The sequence below is a fragment of the Heterocephalus glaber genome, unplaced genomic scaffold (genome assembly GCF_053883595.1).
Source record: "Heterocephalus glaber isolate CG9 unplaced genomic scaffold, H.glaber_assembly_v1.0 deba00001729, whole genome shotgun sequence".
In the NCBI taxonomy this organism is placed as follows: Eukaryota; Metazoa; Chordata; class Mammalia; order Rodentia; family Bathyergidae; genus Heterocephalus; species Heterocephalus glaber.
This window is the reverse complement of record NW_028258440.1, coordinates 13,714,193-13,729,755: the sequence shown is the minus strand read 5'-3', so window position 1 is coordinate 13,729,755 and position 15,563 is coordinate 13,714,193.

Genomic DNA, 15,563 nt, shown 5'->3' with positions numbered 1-15,563 from the left:
CTGTATTGAAATTTTTTTAAAAAATGGCTTCTATGGAGTCTACTAGTTAATTAGAATTTTTTCTCCAGACCACTATTTGTTCAGTATTAGTTTGAAAATCTTTCTAAAACAAATCACCTCTTCTGATATCTTGTTAATGCTTAAGATTATTTTTTAAATTATTTGGAAAAATGTTTAAGTACTTTTCAGTTTTGCTTTGGTTGAGTTCTATTATATTCGAATATTATTATAGTTTTTTCCCTTGTATTGCTTTTCTTTGAATAATTTTAATTTTTGTATATGTGTGTTTAGTGAATGACAATAAAGTTATACATTATTTTAAAAATTATGATTGCCATCTTTTTTAATGTGAGAGATTATTTCTTTTTTGATTTTATCTATAGCTCATTCATCTGCTTTTTTACTTCTGCTGGTACTATTTCAGAAAATTCAGCTGGATTGATTCTGATTTCCTGTTTCATTGCTCCTTGGACTTGTCATGGGTGTGTTGAAGATCTGGAAACAAATAAGACCTGATACAAAAACCAGAGAAGGATTCAACCAACAAAGAGAACTATGAGCCAATCTCAATAATGAACATAGACACCCAAAAAATTCAATAAAGTACTGGGTAAACAAAATGCAGTGCATCATGAAGAAGGTTATACACCATGACCAAGTCAGATTCATCCCAGGGATGCAGGGATGGTTTAATATACACAAATTAATAACTGTGATACACCATATCAACAGAGCCAATGACAAAAATTACCTCAATAAGCACACAAAAAGCATTTTACAAAGTCCAACACCCATGCATGATAAATATCCTACAGAAAACTGGAATAAATGGTCTTTATCTCATACTAATAAAAGCCATCTATGACAAACCAACAGCCATCATCATGCTAAATGGGAAAAAATGAAAAATTACACTGTAAAATCAGGGACAAGTTGATGATGTTCACTGCCATCGCTCTTCTTCAATATAATTATAGGAACATTAGCTAGAGCAATTAGACAAGAGAAAGAAATAAAAGGAATGAGGATAGGAAAGAAAGAAGATAAGCTATCATTATTTGTGGATGACATGATACTCTACATAGAAGACCTCAAAAACTCCACCAAAAGACTTCTAGACTGAATAATCAGATTTAGTAACATAGCTGGATACAAAATCAACACTCAAAAATCAAGACCCTTCCTGAACACAAATAACAAACTCATTGAGAGTAGAAATAGAGAAACCACACTGTTCACAATTGAATCCAAAAAATAAAATACCTAGGAATCAATCTAACAAAGGATGTAAAAGACCTCCACCCTGAAAACTACAGTACTCTGAAAAAAGAGATTCTAAAGGATGTCAGAAAATGGAAAGATAGCCCTTGTTCTTGGGTAGGAAGAACAAATATATTGAAAATGGTCATACATTCAAAATTGTTATAAAGATTTAATGCAACCTCAATCAAAATTCAATCTCTTAGGATTAGAGAAAACAATCCTAAAATTAATTTGTAACCAAAAGAGTCTTAGAATAATAACAAAAGCAATTCTGGGAAACAAAGGCAAGGCAGAGGGCATCACAATCCCTGACTTGAAATTATACTACAAAGCTACGGTGATAAAAACAGCATGGTACTGGCAAAACAGTATACCCAAGGATCAGTGGAAAAGACTATACAATACAGAAACAACTTTAAAAACACTCAGCCACACCATCTTCAAAAAATGGGCCAAACATATTCACTGAAAAAAAGTCTCTTCAATAAATGCTGCTGGAAAACTGGCTTTCCACATGCTGAAGACAAGAACAAGACCCATGTCTCTCACCACATACTGAACTAAAATAAAATGGATCACAAATCTAAATATTAAAACAAAAGAGTAAATGTGCTGGAAGAGAAAATAGGTAGAACTTTTGAAGACTTAGTTGCAGGCAAAGACTTTATGAACAGAACCCTGATTGGGTGGGAAATATTACAAAGAAACAACAAATTATGATCTCATCTTAATAAAAATATTTAGCACAGAAAAGAAATCACCAACAAAGAGAAAAACCACAGAGTGTGAAAAATAATTTGCTAGCTGTTCCTCAGACAAAGGAATAATATCTAGAATATATAAAGAATTCCAAAAAGTCAGATCACCCAATTTTAAAGATCCAATAAATAATGGTCATCTGAAATTAATACACATATCACAGATGAAGAAGTGCAAACAGCAAATAAATACATAGAAAAATGTTCCACATCTCTAGTCATTTCAGAGATTCAAATTCAAACAAACCTGAGATTCCATCTTACTCCAGAAAGAATGGCTGTTATCAAGTAATCAATCAACAACAAATCCTGGTGGGACTGTGGAAAAAAAGGAACCCTTCTCCATTGTTGGTGGAAGTGTGGAGTGGTGAACTCACTATGGAAATCAGTGTGGAGATTTTTCAAAAATCTAAAACAAGAGATTTCTTTTGACCTAGGTATTTCACTTTTTGGTATCCTGCCAAAAGAATTAAACATATCATACCTCAGTGATATATGCACACCCATGTTTATAGCAAAACAGTTTGTAATAGCTAAATCATGGAAACAGTCCAAATGCCCATAAATGGATGAATGTATAAAGAAGACGTGTTTTTTATACAATGCAGTACTATGCAGCCATAGAGAAGGATAAACTTGAGACATTTATAAATAAATGCTTGCACCTTGAGAACATACTCTTAAGCAAAATAAATCAGACACACATATGTAAATATCACATTATTTCTCTGGTGTGAGAAACTGAAAGTGTAAATGAGGACCAAATTATATAGTATATATTGTGAAATAGGAAGAAAATGTTGAAATAGGAAGGGAACCAAGAAGGTGGGGGGGGCAAAGGAAGGATGGGAAAAGAAAAAAATAGAAAATAAGGTTAAAATGGAAGCATGGAAACAAAGATTTGTAAAAAAGGAGGAGGAGCAGGGTTGAAGTGAGGGGAGGTGAATGGGAAGATAAGCAGAATCAAGATATATCATGTACAGCCTTCCTGGAAAACAGCTGTGCAGTTGTGTAGACAGACCACAGCCAGGGCACCACCCAGACACCAGCAGTTTAGACTAGCAGGCCTGAATCAAAGGCTTGCCTTTAAAACAGCAGTGCAGGCATGTAGGCCCCAACTAGAGCCCCACCCCAAAACCATGGGTAAGTGCATGGAAGCCCCAGAAGCATCTCAAAGCCTGCTTAGACTCCAGGGATTCAGGTGCACCACACCCAGCCAAAGACCCTACCAGATAACAGCTATGAAGGTGAGCAGGCCCCAGTCAGAGGCACACCCAGACACCATCACTAAGTGTGCACAAGCCACAGCCAGAACCTTGCCTGGATAACAGAGTAGTGCAGGGAACTAGAAGGCCATAATTCTGAGCCTGGGAATTGGCACAGTGGTGAGCACTGGAGAGGAAGCCTCTGAGGCTTGCTGAGAACTGCAGCCCACTGGGAGAGCAAAAAGTCACCTCAAAAAAAGGACAGAAGACTGCATCTGCTGAAATGAGAAGACACATAAACAAGTGTCCAAACCAGAATTCCAGATCACCTAAGGCAACTGCAAAGGGCAATGAGATGGAATATTGTGATACTAAACCACCTGAACTCCCTGGACTGGCAATGAAAGATGGTCTAGAAAAAATGAAATCAGAAATAATTTCACAGACAACATCAGAGTTTATGTCTGTAGTGAAAAACATGATTAATAACTCCAGAGCAGACACAGATAAAAAGTTAGAGGAGCTGAGGAACATGATGGAATCCCAGCATAGGAAACAAATGGAATCCATAAAACAGATTCAAACAGACATCCAGAAGATTAAAAACTCCACTGAAAGTTTACATAGCAAAATGAGCCAATATGAAGACAGAATATCAGATATGGAAGACAAGATTGCAATTAGTGACCAGGAAAAGAAAGATTTCTTAAAAATAGTAAGGGACTAGGAGAAATCAATCCAACAGCTGCTAGATGATGCAAAGCAGAGTAACATAAGACTGCTCAGAGTCAATGAAGAAACAGGAGAGAGTGTAAACAACATAAAAAATGTTCACAGAAGTAATGTCAGAAAACATCCCAAGCAGGGGAGAAGAATTTAACATACAGAAAAGTGAGGAATATATGACTCCAACGAGCCATGATCAAAAAATAATCTACACTTAGTTGCATAATATTCAAGATTCCAGAAACCCATCAGAAGAACAAAATACTACAAGGTAGAGAAAAGAAATGAATCATGTACAAAGGAAAGCCCATCAGAATCACAGCAGACTTCTCAACACAAATCCTCAAGTCAAGGAAAGCCTGGAGTGAAGTGTTTCAAGCCCTAAAAGAAAACAAGCTCCAACCCAGAATGATATATCCTGCAAAACTATCTTTCAAAGTTGATGGAGAACGAAGATATTTTTATGACAATGAAAAACTAAGAAACTTCATGAATACGAAACAGCACTCCAAAAAATTTAAAACAATAACCTATGAAGAGACAAAGAGAGGAACAATCCCATGAAGCCCAGCAGAATGAATTCAACTGGAAGACAAGAAATTAAATACAAAGGTGGAGAATGCAACAACAGAAAAATGTCATGACAAGGATAAATCAATACATATGAACTATAATCATCAATGTTACTGGTCTCACTTCACCAATCAAAAGAAATAGACTGGCAGAACGGGTCAAGAAGCAAGATCTAACAATATGCCACATACAAGAAACACAATGTATTCTGCACAAAAGGACCCTGAAAAAAAGCAGGAGCAGTATGCTATTTGCAGATCAAATAGATTTCAAATCAACACTAGTGAAGAGAGACAAAGAAGGACAGTACATCCTTGTAAAGGGAACAATCCAAGAGAAAGAACTGACAATCATAAATACATATGCACCAAATACTAGTGCACACAACTATGTAAAACAAATAATAATGGACATGAAAAATCAAATAAGCAATAGTACAATAGTTGGGGATTTCAATACCCCAAAGTCACAAATAGATAGATCAACTAGACAAAAAATGAGCAACAAAATACTAGAACTCAACCAAATTCTTAAACAAATGGACTTAACAAATGTTTACAGAATGTTCCATGCCACAGAGTCAGAATACACATAATTTTTTGCTGTACACAGGTTGTTCTCCAAAAGAGACCACATATTTGCTCATAGAACAAGTTTAACTAAATGCAAAGGAAATGAAGTTATCTCCTGTATATTTTCAGGTCATTGTGCAATGACATTGGAGATCAATAGCAAAAGAAACCACACGAATTTCATAAACACATGGAAATTGAAGAACATACTTCTGAACAACCAATGAGTCACAGAGGAAATTAAAGAAAAAAATCAGACAGTTTCTACAATTAAATGACAATGACAATTAACATATCAGAATTTATGGGACACAATGAAAGGAGTCTTATGAAGGAAATTCATAGCACTGAATACTCATATTAGGAAAACTGAGCAAGCTCAATTAAACAACCTAATACTAAACCTCAAGCTTCTATAGAAAGAAGAGCAGGAAAAACCCAAAGCTCATACAATGGAGAAAATTATAAACATTAAAGCAGAAATCAATGCAACTGAGTCTAAGAGAATGATACAAAAAATCAATGAAGCAAAGAGTTGGTTCTTCAAAAGAATAAACAAAATTGACAAACTTTTAGCCAACCTTATCAAAAAAAGGAAGGAAAAGAGTGAAATCCATGCAATTAGGAATGAAAAGGGTAAAATTACAATGGACCTAGCAGAAATTCACAGGATCATCAATACATAGTTTGAGAACCTCTATGCCAATAAGATAAAAAAAGAGAAGAAATTCACAGATTTCTAGCCACATATGAATTACCAAAGTTGAATGAAGAACTAAAAATTTTAAACAACCTAATATAAATAAATGAAATTGAAAATGCAATTAAAAACTAAACAAGTAAGAAAAGAAAAGCCCCTGTACTGATGGCTTCACATCTGAATTCTACAAGGCTAAAACTTGGAAACAGCCCAATTGTCCATCAACTGGAGATGGTAGAAAGAAAATGTGAGGGATTTTTTTATATATAAAATGGAGTACTACTCAGCCATAAAGAATGAGAAATTAGAGACATTTATTGCTAAATGGTGCACATTGAGGTGATACTCTTATGTGAGATAAATAGGACACACATGTGTAAATACCAAATAGTCTCTCTGGTGTGAGAGATTGGGGAAAGGAAAGAAGGGAATGGAATTAATATGAGAAAAATCATAAAATTTAAACAGAGTCTTTGTAAATAGGGAGGGATGGAGGGGTTTAAGGGAGGGCAGGGAATGCGGAAAAATAAGAACCAAGATAGGTTATGTAAAACTACAAATTTCCAATGATGAATATCAATAGATTGTATAACTAAAATGTACCAATAAAATTAATAAAAAAAAGACATTTGGAGAACTATTGCCACGACTGTTTAAACTCTTCAATAAAATTGAAGAAGATACAATACTTCAAATTCATTCCTGGAAGTAAGCATCATCTTGACCCCAAAAGCAAAGAAAGAGCCAACCAGATAAAGAGAACTATAGGCCAATCTCACTAATGAACATGGATCCAAAAATCCTCAATAAGATACTGGCAAAGAGAATGCAGAAGATTATCAAGAAGATTATATACCCTGACCATATGTGATTCATCCCAGGAATGTAGGTATGGTTCAACATATGCAAATCAATAAATGTAATACACTATATTAATAGAGTCAGGAGAAAAACCATATAATCACCTCAATAGATGTAGAAAAAGGGTTTGACAAAATTCAACACACATTCATTATTAAAACCCTATGAAAATTGGAATAAATGGTCTCTATTTCAACCTGATAAAAACCATCTATGAAAAGTTAGCATCATAATAAATCATCAAAAAACTGAAATCCTTCATGCTAAAATGAGGAACAAGGCAAGGATGTCCACTATCACCATTCCTGTTCAATATAGTTTTAGAAACATTAGCCACAGCAATTAGACAAGAGAAAAAAAAAGAATAAAGTTAGGAAACAAAAAATTTAAATTTTTATTAGTTGCATATGACGTGATACATTATATAGAAGAACCCAAGAACTTCACTAAAAGTCTTCTAGACTTAATAACCAAATTCAATAGAGTATCTGGATACATGGTCAACACAAAAATGAATACCCTTCCTGAACATAAACAACAGACTTACTGAGAGAGGATCTGCACGAATAACTCCTTTCACAATAGCATCCAAAGAAATGAAATACCTAGGAATCAACCTAACAAAGGAAATCAAAATCCTCTTCTCTGAAAACTGGAGCACCCTGAAAAAGGGAATGAAGAAGATATTACAAAATGGAAAGACATCCCTTACCCCTGGATAGGAAGAACCAATATAGTGAAAATAGCCATACTTCCAAAACTGCTATATATATTCAATGCAATCCCAATTGTAACTCCAATAGCACACTTCACAGAACTTGAAAAAACAATCTAAGAATTCATTGGGAGCAAGGAGAAAGATAGACTAGCAAAAGCACTTGTACGCAACAAAGACAAAGTAGGAGGCATCACAATCCCCAACTTGAAACTATACTACAAAGCTACTGTTATAAAAACAGCATGGTACTGGCAAAGAAGCAGACTTGAAGATGGTTGGAATTGATTAGAAGTTTCAGATAAACTCCAGACACACTTGGGCACCTCATCTTTGACAAAGGAGCCAAACATCCTCACTGGAAGAAAGATAGCCTCTTAAAAAATGACGCTGGAAAGATTGCATTTTAGGTTGCTAAAGATTAAAATTAGACCTATATCTCTCACCATGCACTAAACAAAAATTGAGATGGATTAAAGATCTAAATATTAAAAATAAATGCTGAACCAGCTGAAAGAGATATTAGATAGAACTATTGAAGAGATAAGTGTAGGTAAAGATTTTATAAACAAAACCTCAGTTGCCCATGAACTAGTACAGCAATCAACAAGTGGGATCTCTTCTTATTGAAAAGCTTCTGCACAGCAAGAGAAACCACCAGCAGTGTGAAGAGACAACCCACAATGTGGGAAAAAATTTTCACCTGCTGTGCCTCAGAAAAAGGTCTACTATCTAGAATCTATAAAGAATTTAATAAAAAACAGACCTCCCAAATTTAAAGGCCCAATCCAAAAATGGGCATCTGAAATGAACAGACATTTCTCTGACAAAGAAGTAGAAATAGCAAATAAACATATGAAAAAATGTTCAACATCACTGGTCATTCAAGAGATGCAAATGAAAACAAGGCTGAGATTCCACCTCACCCCAGAAAGAATGGCTGCTATCATGAAATCAACCAATAACAAATGATGGAAGAGTTGTGGAGAAAAAGAGCACTTGTTCATGGTTGGTCAGAGTGTAGACTGGTGGGTGCAACCACTGTGGAAATCAGTATGGAGATACCTCAAAAAACTAGGATTAGAGGTCCCATTACACCCAGCTATTCCCTTTCTGGGTATCTTCCCAAAAAGAATTAAAAGTATCATACCACAGCAATATATGTGCACCCATGTTCATACCAGCACAGTTTTTTTATAGCTAAAACATGGAAACAGCCCAATTGCCCATCAAATGGATACTGGAAAAATAAAACGTATTTTTTAAAATAAAGTGGAGTACTACTCATCCATAAAGAATGAGAAACTAGAGACATTTATAGCTATATAGAGGCCATACTCTTAAGTGAAATAAATACAACACACATGTGTAAATACTGAATAGTTTCTATAGTGTGAGAAACTGAAAGTGTAAATAAGGATCAAAATGTATAATAGATAATGTGAAATAAGAAGAAAAGATCCAAAAGGTCAGGGGAAATGGGAGGGGTAGGGAACAGGAAAGAAGGGAAAAGAATAAATATGAGAAAAAGAAAAAATGGAAACAAAGTCTTTGTAAATAGGGAGGGGTGATGGGATGAATGGATGGAAGGAGAACAGGACAAAAATAAGAACAAAGATACATGATGCAAAGTTACAAATGCCCAGCCATCCATCCTGCCGCTCTTAGTCCAGAGGTAGGGGCTTGCAGGCCACCATCCATCCTGCCCCTCCCAGTCAGGAGGAAGGGGCTTCTTAGACACCGTTCCACCACTTCCAGCTCAGAGGAAGAGGCTTCCAGGCTGCAGTCCTTCCTGTCACTCTCGGCTCAGAGGAAGGGGCTTCTGGGCCTCCGTACATCCCACTGGTCCCAGGCCAGAGGAAGAGGCTTCTGAGCCGCTGTCCTACTGCTCCCAACTCAGAGGAGGTGAGCCACACGGGTACCAACAGCACCCCCACCCCTGGGTGGAAATGAGAAGACACGTAAACAAGACTCAAAACCAGACTTCCAGATCACCTACAGCAACCTCAAAGGGAAATAAGATGGAACACTCTGATACTCAACCACCTGGACTCCATGAACTGGCAACAAAAGAGGATCTGGAAAAAAGGAAATCAGAAATAATTTCTCAGATAACAGCAGAGATTGGGCTGATAGTGCAAGACATGATTAATAAATCCAGTGAGGAGCTGAGGAACATGATGGAATCCCAACATAGGAAACAAATGGAATCAATAAAACAGATGCAAATAGATTTCCAGGAGATGAAAAACTCCATTGAAATTCTACACAGCAGAATGAGCCAATTTGAGGACAGAATTTCAGATATAGAATATAAGATTGCAACTAGTGACCAGGAAAATGAAAATTGCTTCAAAATTGTAAGGAAACAGGAGAAATCAATCCAGCAGCTGCAAGATGATGCAATGAAGAATAACATAAGACTGATCGGAGTCAAAGAAAAAACAGGAGAGAGTGCAGTTGAAATTAAAAAAAATGTTCACAGAAGTAATAGCAGAAAACTTCCCAACCAGGGGAAAAGAAGTTGACATACAGATAAGTGAGACACATAGGAATCCAAATAGCCTTGATCAAAAAAATCTACACATAGGAATATAATTGTTAAGAGTCTAGAAATGCAACAGAACAAAGTTCTACAAGCAGTAAGAGAAAAGAAACAAATCACATACAAAGGAAAGCCCATCAGAATCACAGCAGGCTTCTCAACACAAACCATCTAGGCAAGAAGAGCTTTCATTCCATGCCCTAAAGGAAAACAAACTCCAACCCAGATTGATGTACCCTGCGAAACTATCTTTCAAAATTGATGGAAAAATAAGGTACTTTCATGACAAAGAGCACCTTAGGAACTTCATGAATACCAAACCAGCACTCCAAAGAATTTTTAGACAATATCCTAGGAACAGACAATGAGATTCACAACCCCAGGAAGCACAGCAGAATGAAGCCATCTGGCATGACAAGAAATTAAAGGGAGAGAATCCAACAAAAAGAAAAAGTCATGACAATGATAAGTCAATACGTATCAGTTATATCTATCAATGTTAATGGTCTCAATTCACCAATCAAAAGAAATAGACTGGCAGAATGGGTCAAGAAGCAAAATCCAATAATATGCTGCAAACAAGAAACACACTTAATTCAAAAGGAAACTCATAGACTGAAAGTTAAAGGGTGAAAAAAATACTCCATGCCACAGGAACCCCCAAAAAGCAGGAGTAGCTATCCTCTTTAAAGATCAAGTAGATTTCAAACCAACACTGATTAAGTGACACAAAGGACACTACAGCCTTATACAGAGAACAATACAACAGGAAGACATGACAATCATAAATACCTATGCACCAAACCCTACTGTACCCAACTATATAAACAAATACTAACAGACAAGAAAAGTCATATATGCACTAATACAATTGTAGTGGGGGACCTCAATACCCCACTGTCACAAATAGATAGGCCAACTAGACAAAAAACAAGTAATGAAATACTAGAATTCAATTGAACTCTTGAACAAATGAACTTAACAGATATTTACAGAGTGTTCCACCCAGCAAAATCAGAATACACATTCTTCTCAGCTGCACATGGGCCATTCTTCAAAATAGACCACATACTCAAGCATAGAACATATTTAAGTAAGTGCAAAGGAATTGGAAGTTATCCACTGTATATTTATCAGACCATAGTGTGATGAAATTGGAGATCCATAGCAAAAGAAACCACAAAAATTTCATAAACACGAGGAAATTGAACAACACACTTCTGAATAGCCAATGGGTCACAGAGGAAATGAAAGAAATCAGACAGTTCCTTCAATTAAACAACAATGACAAAACCTATCAGAACCTAGGGGACACAATGAAAGCAATCTTACGAGGGAAATTCATAGCAATGAATACATATATTAGGAAAACAGAACAAGCCCAATTAAACAATCTGATGCTGAACCTCAGGCTTCTAGAAAAAGAAGAGCAGGGCAAACTCAAGCTCATGCAAGGGAGGAAATTATAAAGATCAGAGGAGAAATCAATGCAATGGAGACTAAGAGAACAATACAAAAAAACAATGAAGCCAAGAGTTGGTTATACGAAAGAGTAAACTAAATTGACAAACCCTTAGCCAACCTTGTCAGAAAAAGGAAAGAAAAGGCCCACGTCCATGCAATTAGAAATGAAAAGGGTGAATTTACAACAGACCCAGCAGAAATCCAGAGGATCATCAATACCTACGCTGAGAACCTATATGCCAATAAAATGGAAAACACAGAATGGACAGATTCCTAGATACATATGAATTACCAAACATGAATGAAGAAGACCTAAAAATTCTAAAGAACCCAACATCAACCAATAAAATTGAAAACGTAATTAAAAACTTATGAACTAAGAAAAGCCCAGGTTCTGATGGCTTAACTGCTGAATTCTACAAGACATTTAGAGAGGAACTACCGTCACTCCTGTTTAAACTCTTCAATGAAATTGAAAAGGAAGGATCAACATAGTGAAAATGGCCATACTTCCAAAACTGCTATATAGATTCAATGTATTTCCAATTGAGATCCCAGCAGCATACTTCACAGACCTTGAGAAAACAATCCAAAAATTCATTTGCAACAAGAAGAGACCCAGAATAGCAAAAGCAATTCTAGGGAACAGAGACATGGAAGGGGGTATCACAATCCCCAGCCTGAAACTATACTACAAAGCTACTGTGATAAAAACAACATAGTACTGGCAAAGAAACAGACCTGAGGGCCAGTGGAACACATTAGAAGATGCAGAAATAACTCCAGACACATTCAGCTATCTCATCTTTGATAAAGGAGCCAAACACCTTCACTGGAGGTAGATAGCCTCTTTAATAAATTTTGCTGGAAAAATTGGGTTTCAACTTGCCAAAGATTAAAACTAGACCTATTATCTCTCACCATGCACTAAACTAAAATTGAAATGGATTAAAGATATAAATATTAGAATAGAAATGCTGAACCAGCTGGGACAGAGATTAGGTAGAACTCTTGTAGACATTGGTGTAAGAAAAAATTTTATGAAAAAAAAACTCAGTTGTCCATGAACAAGCACATACAATCAACAAATGGGATCTCTTCTTATTAAAATGCTTCCTCACAGCAGGATAAACCACCAACAATGTGAAGAGACAGCCCCCAATGTCTGGAAAAATCTTCACCTGCTCTTCCTCAGACAAAGGTCTACTATCGCGAATCTATAAAGAAGTTAAAAAGATCAGACAATCCAAATTTAAAGACCCAATCGGAAAATGGGCATCTGAAATGAACAGACATTTCTCAGACAAAGAAGTAGAAATAGTAAATAAATACATGAAAAAATGTTCAACATCACTGGTCATTCGAGAGATGCAAATGAAAACAATGCTGAGATTCTGCCTCACTCCAGAAAGAATGGCTGCTGTCATGAAATCAACCAGTAGCAAATGCTGGTGGATCTTTGGGGGAAAGAGGAACACTGCTCCACTGGTGGTTTGAGTGTAGACTGGTGCAATCACTGTGGAAATCAGTATGGAGATACCTCAAAGAACTAGGGCTAGAGGTCCCATTTGACCCTGCTATTCCACTGCTGGGGATCTTCCCCAAAGAATTAAAAGAATCATACCACAGTGATACATGGGCACCCATGTTCATAGCAGCACAATTTGTAATAGCTAAAACTTGGAAGCAGCCCAATTGCCCCTCAACTGGAGACTGGATAAAGAAAATGTGGTTTTTTAATAAAATGATGTACTACTCAGCCATAACAAATGAGAAATTAGAGACATTTATAGCTAAATGGATGCACATTGAGGCGATACTCTTAAGTGAAATAAATAGGACACACATATGTAAATACCGAATAGTTTCTCTGGTGTGAGAAACTGAAAGTGTAAATAAGGACCAAATGTATAATAGGTAATGTGAAATAGGAAGAAAAGGGGCAAAGGGGAAGGAAGTGGGAGGGCTAGGGGAAAGGATAGAAGGGAATGGGATTAATATGAGAAAATGGAAACAAAGTCTTTGTAAATAGGGAGGGATAGAAGGTTGAAGGGAGGGCAGGGGAAGGGGGAAAAATAAGAATCAAGAGAGATTATGTAAAGGTGCAAATTTCCAATGATGAATGTCATTATATTGTATACCTAAAATGTACCAATGATTAGAATGAATAATTGATAATGTGAGATAGGAAGTAAAGGTCCAAAGGCTTAGCAGAAGTTGGAGGGACAGGGGAAAGGGAAGAATGGAAAGGAAAAATTATAAGAAGTGGAAAAAATGGAAACAAAATCTTTGTAAATAAGGAAGGGTGGTAAGGGTGAAGGGATGGCTAGGAATGGGGAAAAAATAGGAACCAAGATGCATCATGTGAAGGTACAAGTTCTCAATGAGAAATGTAAAAGTGTTGTATACCTAAAATGTAGCGATAAAAGAATTTTTAAAAAATAAGATAAAAATTCCCATGATGAATGTCATCATATTGTATACCTAAAATGTACCAATAAAATTAATGAATAAAAAAAGATGTATGATGTACTGGTACAAATTACCCATGAGGAATGCTATCATTATTTATATCTAAAATGTATCAATAAACTTAATTATTTATAATAAAATAACACCAAGTTAGCAATTTCAGTTATAGTTGAATGTTTTCTTCTTCCATTACATTTATATTAAACATATGAAAGATACTAATTTTCTTTGTTCCTTTCTTCTTTTGTTCTTCCTTCCTTCCTTCTTTCCTTTTTATCTTTCAAGTTGCTGAGGTGAAACTTCTACTTGTGATCCTCCTTCCTCAGCTTCCCTGATTGCAGAATTATACACATGAGCCACTTCCCCCCAGCCTGATTTGCTTTCTCAAGTCATGGAACCATTATTTGAAGCAATTGTTTTAGTTATGAAGATGAAATGCTCTGAATACACAGGCCTAATCAAAAAGAATATGACAGGAAATAATTTTGAGTGCCCACCAAAACAAAGCGAGAGATTTTCAAGTATACCACATCAGAGTAAGATTAATATACTCATATGTTGATGGGAGGTAATTAATTTATGCCTTTCTTGGAAAGCAACATTCAACTATGTATCAAGAAGCTTAAAATGTTTATAATAAACAACTACAACTCTATTTCTAGGGAATTTATCTTAAAGAAATATCCAAAGAATTAAGTGCGCAAAGTTTCTGTGAAAACATGTTTATCACAAGACATAACAAAATCTTAGAAAAACTTTAAGGCCCTGAATTAATTTAAAGTTTAAATAATATATGGAATACTTAAATGATAGAATATAATGTGTCATTAATTATGCTTTAACAAGTTTGTATTTGAGCAATTCAATTCTTTTATATTACATGGATTTCAATAATAAGACTCTATGTATTATTATTATCATTACACTATGACAACAAAGTTGTTTTATATATATATATGTATATGTTTGTGTTGTGTGTACACGATTTACAAAAAATATTTCTAAGAAGGTATCCCTAGATAACAGTATGCTGAGACAGATTTGCAGTATCACATGGTAATAGACTTATAAGCAAATTTTTGTATAATATTTTGTAATTTCCAAATTTTTTGCAATAAACATATATTACCTTTAAAATACTTTAATTTTCCTGATATATATGAAATATATTTCATAGTATTGGAATATTCTGTTGTAAAGAATGGAAGCCAAAACATAAAAAGCATCTATTGACCTAGCAACACCAATTGGTTCAAGCAGTGAGTACCTTCACAAGCAGGTTCGATAAGACACTTTGCCTACCATTAACCCATGGTTTATAAACTTACATTCCATTTGGGCTTAACTCTATTTCTGGCCAACATTTGGTACATATTTATCACTGAGCATAAGGGGAACTTGGGAATTGTATTTATTCAGTATAATATTTCTCTACTCCATTGTACTTCAGTATGCATTTTTAAAATGTGTCTATTTTTTTTACATAAATACATCATCACTTATTTAAAGATTGACAAAATTTCTGATTTTATGCTCAGAAAGATAACTTAAAAAGTGCAGGAAAAGATCAGAAAGACAATTAAAGGATAGGGCAGCACTCCGGAGAAGCTCCAGGAGCCCTTAACACTATTAGGATAGAAAAAAGGAGTAATTGGCAGAATCTTGGTTATCTAGTTAAGTGAGAGATTTACTCATGGAAACCAACCATT